This window comes from Heterodontus francisci, chromosome 6 (genome assembly GCF_036365525.1).
Source record: "Heterodontus francisci isolate sHetFra1 chromosome 6, sHetFra1.hap1, whole genome shotgun sequence".
Classification (NCBI taxonomy): Eukaryota; Metazoa; Chordata; class Chondrichthyes; order Heterodontiformes; family Heterodontidae; genus Heterodontus; species Heterodontus francisci.
In genome coordinates, this window is record NC_090376.1 from 13,875,646 (window position 1) to 13,887,773 (window position 12,128).

Consider the following 12,128-nt stretch of genomic DNA (forward strand, 5'->3'; position numbering starts at 1 on the left):
GCTTCTTCATTAGACATGTGCTCTTGCTGGTACCTTTAATTGTGAGACTGCACTGGTTGGCCAGGCAGCAGTCTTTGAGTACCTGAAAGCATAAATGCAGAAGTGGAGGGCTGAGGTAAGGGAAGGTGGTGGGGTAGAAAGCAAGGGGCCCATGGTCACACCATTTCAGATTGCATTCCCTAAATTCTTAGTCATATAAGTCCTTATTACTAGAGATTGCTGATAGGTGAGTGATTGGGATGTGGTACATTGAATTATATATAAGGAAGGTAGTGCAGTGGGTCGGAGATGCATTCCCTAACCTTGGCCATTTATGTGAACTTTTTATGGCACTGCAGTAGCTACCTGCTCCTATTCCCTTCTCAGTGTATGCCTTGAGGGCCTCCTGGCCAGGAGCAAAATTGTGACCTCTCTCCTCCTTCCCTCCACCTAAGGCCGACCCCACCGCCCCCCCCCCCCCACGCGTCCCTTCACCGTGCTGTATCAGAGACCCTGGGAACTCTCTCTCTGGCCTTCTGCTCCCTTGCTACTCTTATTCCTCTGTGAAACTTTTAAGAAATATCATGTACAGCAAGGGTTACATGGCTGCTTTAGCAGGATGCTTCACCTCAGAGCTCCCCAATTAGAATTACTAGCATTGATAACTACCTTTTGTTACCTATTATCTGGCTAATTCATTATCCAATTTACAACTTCCTATAAAGTCCTATGGGCTTTTACTTACGGATGATTGATTACAGGAAAATTCGATAATCAGTGTTACAGAATGTTAAGCTGAAAAGTAACAAATGATGCACTGAAATGATGGCATAATCCTGATTCAATTGGCATAGGTGAGATGAGTCAGAAAGATTGCCCTTTTACCAATAAGACCAGAGATTGACTGGACTTTCTTCACGCTTTCCATGAATGTTTTTGCTTTTTGTCAGCATTTCTTTCTCCAGAAGGCATTCGTTCCTGTTTAGATATGGTTCTTGGGTGCCCTGATGCATTGTGATACCTCAACCATGCAGTGAAAATTCACATGGGAGACCATGCACTGAGCTTAAGTGGGTTATTCTGTCACTTATGGGTAATGTAGCTAAGTTCAACCCGATTCTCAATCTGATATTCACACATACAGACATAATTTTTTGTGGTGGGGGGGGGGGGGGGGGGATTGACATTTGGGGGATACTGAGACCGATTGTATTACCACCACCCTTGAAATCATCGAAGTTAGCACAGGATGAACCTTCTCGTCTTTATGCCCATCATGCATTTATTTCTACTGTCACTCTACATTGCACTGATGTTGTATTATATGTGAATCAGGCACGCTCGATGATTTCCCTGTGGATTCCATTTCCCAGTGCTGTCCATCTCTCACCTTGGTAAGCACAAAACACATACACACACATAAACAATCCCAGAAGGTTTGAAATTGGGCTGAATGCATCGTGCCCAATTGATTCTTTAAGTGTGGATACACAATCTTTGTTATGTCCCGTCAACAAGATTTATACCTTTGCTGGATAGAGGTTAAGTGCCTCAGTAGATTCACCTTAGGATAGTATGAAATGAAAGCATCTCAAATCTATAATTTATTTTGTGTACGAGAGGCTTGCAGCTGTGTTTATTCTTCCACTCTAGGTCCTTAACTGATCTATTCTAGAGTTCTGGTTATTTTTAACTATTATGTGAGAGCATTTGACATTGTCGTGAATCGTTAGAAAAGAACTAGCTGGTCATATTGACATTTTGAAAGTGTAGAACAGGACAGTAAAAGTTGACTACCAATCATGAACTCACCAATGAAAACTGAGGATCATAAATATAAAATAGTCACTATTAAATCCAATAAAGATTTCAGGCAGAACCTTCCTTACTCAGAGTGGTTAGCATGTGGAACATGTGGAGGAGTTGAGGCAAAAAGAATAGATGACTTTAGGGGGATCTGGATAATCACAAAGGGATAGAAGGAATACAGAGTAAAATTTCAAAATTTGCCAATGATACCAAACTTGGAGGTGTGGCAGACAGTGAGGATGATACCAACCAACTGCAACAGGACATAGATAGGCTAACAGAATGGGCAGACAAGTGACAGATGGAATTTAATACAGAGAAGTGTGAGGTGATCTGTTTTGTCAGGAGGGATAGGGAGAGGTAATATAGACTTAATGGCACAGTTCTAAACAATGTGCAGGAACAGAGGGATCTGGGGATTCATGTGCACAGATCCTTGAGGACAATAAGACATAGTGAGAGAGTAGTTAGCAAAGCATATGAAATCTTGAGCTTCATAAATAGAGGCATTGAGTACAAAAGCAGAGAAGTTATGCCGAACCTTTATAAAGCTCTGGTTCGGCCACAACGAGTGTATTTTTGTCCAGTTTTTGTCACCACACTTTAGGAAGGATGTGAGAGTCCTTGAGAGTGTATAGAGGAGATTGACTAGAATTGTTCCAGGAATGAGGGATTTTTAGTTACAAGGTTAGATCGGAGAAGCTGGGGTTGTTCGCCTTGGAACATAGGAGTTTGAGGGGATATCTGATAGAGGTGTACAAGATTATGAGAGGCTTAGATAAGTAGACAAAGAAAAGTTGTTCTCATTACCTGATGGTACAAGGACTAGGGGGCACAGATTTAAGGTTTTAGGCAACAGATGCAGGGGGGGAATGTAAGGAAGAACTTTTTTACGCAGCGAGTGGCAATGACCTGGAACTCATCGGCTACAAGTGTGGGGGAAATGGAGATGATCAATGATTTCAAAAGGAAATCAGATGGGCACTTGGGGGAAATAAATTTGCAGGGCTACAGGGATTCAGCGGGGGGATGGGACTGACTGAATTGCTCTACAGAGAGCTAGCATGAACTCAACAGGCCAAATGGCCTCCTTCTGTGTCATATTGACTCTATGACTCGCTAATACTATGATATGCTGATAGGGTTGGATGAAGTAGGGTGAGAAGAGACTCATGTGGAACATAAACCAGTATGGACCATTTGGGCCAAATGGCCTTTTTCTGTGCAGTAAGTTCTATGTTATTCTACTCTCAACCAAGATATTCTGCAAGCAATGGTTTAATATTGTTATCGATGTTTTTGTTGTTTCGGATAGAAAACACGTTCCATCTCGGCATCCACAAAAAGGCATCGAGTACCAGAAGATGGTGGAGAAACCTATAAATCAGTCTCTAAATATAGCTGAAAGGCATGGATCCAAGCTTTGATTCACATTTCAGCAAATTTAGCTCCTTTGCATTTAGGAACATAGACAGAGCATCACGTTTAATTTTAACTGCACAATGAAGATAAATGAAAGAAAGTTCAGGAGCTAACAAAATGACCGAGAGATTTGAATACAAAATGAACTGGTGCTGAGCCTGGATGTGGCATGTGATCAATAGCAGAAAAGTGGAGAAATAAATCATAGATTACTCCTCCCAACATAACAAGGTAATTTGAAGGAAACGTAGCTTTCACAACATCATCCGCTAGTGCGAATGGAAAATCATACATCAAGCAGTGACATTTCCGACTGCAAAATTGCACACAGATAATGAATAATTTTGGTCAATGCTACAGATATTTCCATAAGCAGAGCACGGAGCATGCTTTAGAGATTAAATATACTGAGCCATGAAGTGATGGGGCTTGAGTTCCATATCATGATGAACCTCATTCAGTTAAAAATTCCTCCGGTTTTACACATAGTTGGTTCCTGATTTTAACTGCTCCTCCCCAAGCTTACAACCCTCCTTGTGGCAACACCTGTCCCAAGCTGGTGGGTTCTTGCTTAAGTAAGCAGATTGGGTTCTGACGACGTCTGATATTAGTCTGAGGCTTGAATGGAGTGAGGAGGAGCGGTGATGGATTCCCTGTCAAGCCAGACCTGTTGGGGCAGAGGGATGATGGTCCAGGAGAGATCCGGGTAAGTGAGAAAGCTCCTTTCATGCTATTCCACCTCCCAACCTCCAAATATACTCCTTTCTAAGAGAAGCCACAGCATAGTGCAAATGGAAAAATGTGACAGTGGTGAAACGGAGGGTGATCTTTCTGACTCATCTCACTTATCCCTTATGAATCAGTATCATTATTTCAATGCACTAGTTGTAAGCTCCCAGCCTAACATATTTCAACACTGGTTATCAAAATTTCCTATAATTAGCAGTGAGGAGAACTTCAGTGCTGTGGATGCATTCTAGAAATTATAGAATCATAGAATGTTTACGGCACAGAAAGAGGCCATTTGGTCCATCATGTCTGTGTCGGCCGAAAAACATTCCACCATTCTAATTCCACCTTCCAGCATTTGGTCCGTAGCCCTACAGATTACGGCACTTGAGGTGCATATCCAGACTCCTTTTGAATGAGTTGAGGGTTTTTGCCTCAGCTACCCTTTCAGGCAGTGAGTTCCAGACCCCCACCACCCTCTGGGTGAAAAACAATTTCCTCATCTCCTCTCTAATCTTTCTACCAATCACTTTAAATCTATGCCCCCTAGTCATTGACCTCTCTGCTAAGGTAAATAGACCCTTCACCTCCACTCTATCTAGGCCCCTCACAATTTTGTACATTTCAATCACATCTCCCTTTAGCCTTCTCTGTTCCAAGGAGAATAACCCCAGCCTATCCAATCTTTCCTCATTGCTGCATTTTTCCAGCCCTGGCAACATCCTCGTAAATCTCCACTGTACCCTCTCTAGTGCAATTACATAGTTCCTGTAATGAGGTGACCAGAACTGCACACAGTACTCAAGTTGTGGCCTAGCCAATGAGTTATACAGTTCCAGCATAACCTCCCTGCTCTTCTATTGTATACCTCGGCTAATAAAGGAAAGGATCCCATATGCATTCTTAACTACCTGCTACCTTCATGGATCTGGGGACATTTACTCCACGGTTCCTCATTTCCTCTACACCTCTCAGTATTTTCCCATTAATCATGCATTCCTTTGCTTTGTTTGACCTCCCTGAATACATCACCCCACACTTCTCCGGTTGAATTCCATTTGCCACTTTTCTGCCCATCTGACCAGACCATCAATATCTTCCTGCAGCCTACAGCTATCACCCTCGCTATCGACCACACGGCCAATCTTTGTGTCATCTGCAAAATTCTTGATCATGCCCCTACATTTATGTCCAAATCATTAATATATATCACAAAAAGCAGGGGGCCCAGTACTGAGCCCTGCGGAACGCCACTGGAAACAGCCCTCCAGTTGCAATTACCCTTGGTTTCCTGCCACTGAGCCAATTTTGTATCCACCTTGCTGCATTTCCCTGAATCCATGAGATATTATTTTTAAACTAGTCTGCCATGTGGGACCTTCTCAAAAGCCTTGCTAAAATCCATGTAGACCATATCAACTGCACTACCCTCATCAATCTTCCTTGTTACTTCTTGAAAAAATTCCATCACGTTGGTCAGACAAGATCTTTCCTTAACAAATCCATGCTGATTATCCTTGATTAATCTGTGCCTTTCTAAGTGACAATTTATCCTGCTCTCAGAACTGATTCCAATAATTTGCCCACTGCTGAGGTTAGACTGACTTGCCTGTAATTATTCGGTGTATCCCTCGCTCCCTTTTTAAACAGAGGTACAACGTTAGCAGTCCTCCAATCCTCCAAATGGAGGGAGAAAGCTTCAAACTCATTTCAAAAACTATCATTTTAGTTGCAGAAAATGCTGGAAACACTCAACAGGTCTGGCAGCATCTGTGGAGAGAGGAACAGCTTTTAGGTCTGTAACCTTTTTTTTCCTGCTTTTGCTTCATACTTCTAGCATCTGCAGTATTACTTTAGCTTTATTAGTAATTAAAGTTTTTCAACCAATTATGAATCGGAATAGAGAGCAAACGATACTTGGATGCACAAAGAGTGGTGAGAATTCGGAATTCAACTTCCATGGGTTAGTGGTTGAGGTAGAATCTATGTTCACATTCAAGATGATATTGGATAGATGAATGAAGGAAATAAGTTGAAGGGATAAGGGAACAAGCAGGGTAAATATGATTAGGATTCTTTTAGGACATCACTGGCACAGTCATCATTTATTGGCCAATCCTAATTGTCCTTGAGAAGGTAGTGGTGGTGGTGTAGGCACACTCAAAGTTAGGGACTATTAGGGAGGGAGTTTCAGGATTTTGACCCAGCAAGGATGAAAGAATGACCAATATATTTCCAAATCAGAGTGGTGTGTAATTTGGAGGTAACTTGCAGGTGGTGATGTTTCCATGCATCTGCTGCTCTTATCCTTCGAGGTGGTAGAGGTTGTGGGTTTGGGCGGTGATGCTGAAGCAGCCTTAGTGAGTTGCTTCAGTGTGTCTTGTAGATGGTACACACTGCAGCCATGATGCACCGGAGGTGGATTAGTGAATGTTTAAAGTGGTGGACGGGGTGCCGCTCAAGCGGGTTGTTTTGTTCTGGAAAATGTTGAGAGTTCTTGGAGCGGCACTCATCTAGGCAAGTGAAGAGCATTACCTCACACTCCTCAAAATCTACCACTTTGAGCACTGGCTTTTGGTCACTTGTCCGAATACCTGCATATGTGGCTCGGCATCAAATCTTGTCGGATGACACTGCTGTGCAGCACTTTGAGATGTTTTACTACTTTAAAGGCTCCATATAAATTTTATTGTGTTAGGGATAAACAAAACACAGAGACATTAGCCTGTGTGCTCCCCTCGTGGATCGTGGTGTACCTCTCAATTTTTCATCCTTCTGTTAATTCCATAGGATTACATAGAACATGCAATATAGAAACAGGCCATTCAGCTGAACCAATCCATGCTGGCATTTATGCTCCATTCAAACCGCGTCCCATCCTTCCTTATCTAATTCTATCAGTATAACCCCTTATTCTCTTCTGCCTCAAGTGCTTATCTAGCTTCCCCTTAAATACCTCTATACTATTCACCTCAACGACTCTCTGTGGTAGCAAGCTGCACATTGTCACCACTTTCTGGGCAAAGTTTCTTTCGAATTCCCTGTCTGATGTCTTGGTGATTATCATATGTTGATGTCCTCTAGTTTTGATTCTTCCCACAAGTGGAAATACTTTTTGTGTCTACACTACCTAAACCTTCCACAATTTTAAACAGCTCCATTGCTTCTTTGGTCCCAAACCCGCGACCTCGACCACCCAGAAGGACAAGAGCAACAGATGCATGGGAACACCATCATCTGCAAGTTACCCACCAAGTCACACACCATCCTGACTTGGAACTATGTCACCATTCCTTCACTGTTACTAGTCAAAATCCTGGAACTCCTTTCCTAACAATGCTGTGGGTGTACCTACACCACATAGACTGCTGCATTTCAAGAAGGCAATTAGCGATGGTCAATAAATGCTGAAATAAAAACCAGAAAATGCTGCAAATGCACACAGACCTGAAACGCTAAGTCCGTTTCTCGCTCCACAGAAGCTGCCTGACCTGCTGTGCATTTTCAGCATTTTCTGTTTTTATTTCCAGCACCTGCAGTATTTTGCATTTGTGTTGTAATAATACACCAACATCCCATGAATTAATAAATAAAGGTCATCCCTCAGCCTTCTCTCTTGAAGAAAAAAAGACCCACCCTATTCTCTCCAAAAAGGCATAACCTCGCAGTCCTGGTATCATCCTTGGAAATCATTTTTGCAGCCTCTCCAGTTCCTCGATTTGCTTTTTGTAACATTGCAACCAGAATTGTACACAGTACTCCAAGTGTGGTCTAACCAAGATAAAAGCAAAATACTGCGGATGCTGGAAATCTGAAATAAAAACAAGAAATGCTGGAAATACTCAGCAGGTCTGGCAGCATCTGTGGAGAGAGAAGCAGGGTTAATGTTTCGGGTCAGTGACCCTTCCTCGGAATTGGCAAATATTAGAAATGTCAAAGGTTATAAGCAAGTAAAGCAGGTGGGGCAAGAGATAGCAAAGGAGACGGTGTAGATTGGACAAGGCCACAGAATAGCTGACCAGAAGGTCATGGAGCAAAGGCAAACAATATGTTAATGGTGTGTTGACAGACAAAGCATTAGTACAGATAGGGTGTTAACGGACTGAAGATTGAACAGCCGCAAGTACAAACATGAAAAAAAACTGTGGGTAAGCAAACTTAACAAACTGAGATGGTCTAACCAAAGTTCAATACAAGTTTAGCATAACTTCTCTACTTTTCAATTCTATCTCTCAAGAAATAACCCCTCCAAGAGCTTTGCTTTAAGCAACAGCAAACACATGCAGATGTATTGATGCTTTTAATAAATCTGTAATTATTTTGACAGAAAGTGAAGCTTGATGCCAAACCAAACATTTGCACAGTACCTGCTGCCATGCTAACTTCGTTCATTCCATTTGTAAATTTATAAAGCCATCTGCTTTGGCTCCTACTCAAAATCCTCAATGCCTCAAAATCGAAGTGCACCCAAGCCATTGGATCAGGGGAGAAATTTTGGGAATTTAGTGGTGAGGTCACTCAAATGGAAAAAAAATAGCACAACGTTCCCAGCCTGTAAAAAAATGCTAGCAGGCTTTCTGTTTGTTCTTTCTGGACAGCAGCCAAGGTGGCTTGGTGCTGGCAATCACTACTACACACGCAGGCCTCAGATCAAGGATTAGGCTGGATCAAATCACATCGGGGGATACGGTGGCATAGTGGTAATGTCACTGGACTAGAAATCTAGAGAGCCAGGCTAATACTCTGGGGGCACAGGTTCAAATCCCACCACAGCAGCTGATGGAATTTACATTCAATTCATCAATAAATTCAATTAATTAAAGAAAATCTGGCATTGAAAGCTAGTATCAGTAATGATGACTATGAAACTACCATTGATTGTCATAAAAACCCATCTGCTTCACTAGTGTCCTTGAAGGAAGGAAATCTGCCATCCTTACCTGGTCTGGCCTACATGTGACTCCAGACTCACAGCAATGTGGTTGACTCTTAACTGCCCTCTGAAATGGCCTAGCAAGCTACTACACAAAGTACTGCAGCAGTTCAAGAGGACAGCTCACCACCTCCCAAGAGCAATTAGGGATGGGCAATAAATGCTGCCATCACCAGTGATGCCCACATCCCAAGAAAACAAACAAAAGAACTCACACTCAAGCAGAGAGGAGAGCAGTATCAGTTGGTTCAGGGATAAATACTGGCTAGAACACTGGGGAGAAATCCCCTACTCTTCTTTGAAGTAGTGCCACCTAAGAAGGTAGACAGGGCCTCAGAGTTTAAAGTCTTATCTGAAAGGCAACATTTCTGATAGTGCAGCACTCCCTCAGTACTGCAGTGGAAATGGCAACCTGGATTATGTGCTCAAGTCTCTGGAGTGGGGTTTCAACCCATGACCTTAGCACTTTAAAACAACACCATACTAACTGAGCCACGACTACAGTGCAGGCAGCTTGTAACAGCTGCAGAGAGGGGTTTCGATGGCATATGCATGGGAGGATGTGCAGAAGATATTTACAATTAAAATTCCCCAATCAATATGCTAAGTGAGTGTATCAGGTGCTTTAATTGATCACAGGTATCAGGATTGGCGCAGACGCTGCCATTCCCTACTTTCTATTAACTATTGTGGAATGAATTAGATTTCAATGCAAAAAAGGGCCTTGATATTAACCCCCTCACGACAGGTTGTGAGGTGAGCATGGGGTTAAGAGATAAATACGGGGAATGTGGCCCCCAACCCACCGCACCCACTGCATTTTTACAGCGGTGGATATTGGGGTGATGTGGAGAGACTGAGGTTATTTAAACCCAGCTCCATCAGTGCAATTGGGAAACCCAGCAGTGAAAGGGAGGTGTGACTTGCCAGCTCTGCAAGCTAAGGCTGTGGCCTCCTGCCACTGGTTTATTCCCCCCATCAACTGGCCAGGCTCTCTATATGGCTGGCTGCCATGCGGGAAATGGGGCTAAAAGAATATTAATGAGGTCCTGCCGTTAAGTTTGACAGGGCATCTGCGTCTCTGGCCTTACCAGGTTCCTCACTTCATTTCGGTATCTCACACTCCCCCTCCCCACCTCCATGGAGACACATTCAGGGGGCAGAACTGTTTCAAAGCTCATTTGCAGCAAACTGTTGCTTTGCATCAAGCTGCTGAAGCGTAATTTAAAGTATAATCATTGTCACGGCAAACTCAACGCAATGACAACCTCATCCTCACAGAAAAGATGATCGATTTAACAATTCATTGCTTCAGTAATTATGCACTAGACCAAAATAAAGCAAGAACGTCAACCTTCTCAATTGTCCAAAACATCGGGGGAGGAATTGGCCTGCTTGTCACCTGTATCGTGCAGCATGTTTGGGGACGAATTTCGGATGGTGGTCTTCCATTCCCAATCTCCGCCAGAAATGCGAAGGAGCCAATTTGAAAGCCAACGAGCCTAGGTGTCCGAGGTGCCTGTCTGCAACAACGGTTAGAATCCTTGAATATGTCAACAACTTGCATTTATGTAGCGCCATTAACAAGCAAATTGTCCAAAGACACTTCACAGGAGCGTAACCAGCCAAAAATTGAGTTTGAGCCGCGTAAGGAGATAGTAGAACAGGCGGCGAAGAGTTTGGTCAAAAAGGTAGGTTTTAAGGAATGTTTTAGAGGAAAGGAGAGCGGCAGAGAGGTGGAAAAATTTAGGGATGAAATTCCAAAGCTTAAGGCTTTGACGTCCAATGATAGCTAACATGTGCTAAACCATTTAGGGCTCATGTCAAATTTCAAATCTAAAAACTTAGCTGAAGCTCTTGCAAAATGCTGCACTTTCAGATAAGACATTATACTGAGACTCTGTCTGCCCTCTCAGGTGGATGCAAAAGATCCAATGGCGTTATTTCGAAGCAGGGCAGGGGGGTTCTCCCTGGTGTGCTGGCCAATATTTATCCCTCAACCAACAACATTAAAAAAACACTAAAATAAAAGCAAAATACTGCAGATGCAGGAAACCTAAAATGCGAACAAGAATTGCTGGAAATACTCAGCAGGTCTGGCAGCATCTGTGGAGAGAGAAGTCAGTTCTGATGAAGGGTCACTGACCTGAAACGTTAACTCTGCTTCTCTCTCCACAGATGCTGCCAGACCTGCTGAGTATTTCCAGCATTTCGTATTTTCATTTCATTAAAAAGACATGTCATCTGGTCATTATTGACTTCCCCATGTCCGACAACAGCAACTATACTTCAGAAGTACTTCACTGGATGTAAAGTGCTTTGGGATGGCCTGCGGTTGTGAAAGGCACTATCTAAATGCAAGTCTTTCATCTTTAGTGGGTAATATTGAATATTGCAGTCAGTAGGATCAGGGCAAAAGGTTAGCGAGTTAACTAGCCCACCAGCTAGTTTCTGATGTGTCGGGTAGGGTGGGGTAGGAGATGGTTAAAATTGCCCCTTTCATTTCAGGCAAGATATAACGAAACATTACTTTACTGAGAAGGTACTTTGCTTAGAATCAAAAAGTACAAAAGTACTTCATTGGCTGTAAAGCACTTTGGGACGTTCTGGGATCGTGAATGGCGCTATATAAATGCAAGTCATGGGGCTGGATTTTGTGCTGCAGCTGGGGGGATCCCAGTACTGGGCTGAAAAGGCGGGGGAAAGTCCGCCTCTGCCTTTTCGTACCCCCAGAGCAATCCTCCAGTCTTTTTGAATCAAAGTTTAAAGGGACAGAGATCCCACCTCCATGAGCTGCCAGCCAATCAGAGGGCCTGCAGCTCAGTAGTATCAACAGCGCCAATGGGAGCGGTGGCCATTGCCAGTACTGCAGAGGCTTCAGACCCAGGCCCAGTGCTGGAACCCCAGACAAGTGATAAGTGAAGTGGGATCGCCGGGGCCAGTCCGGAAGGCCCCGATGAGAGGGGGACTGGGGGGTGGTCTTGCGGTCCTGGGGAGGGGAGGTCCCAGGGGGTAAACTGGTTCCTGGGGGGGGGTCCTCTGAGGGCCAGAAATTGCCCACAGAGGAGGGACCCCCTCCCCCCACCCAAGCCCTCAGGGAGGGCGCCTCATGTTACAAGGTGTCCTCCCAGGTAGTGGAGGCACCCACCGCCACTGGTAAGATCCCAGTGGCGGCGGGAAGAGGCCCTTAATTGTCCATTAATAGGCCACTTAGGGGCCTCAATTGGCCTCTAGGCAGACAGGCTGTCATCGACCT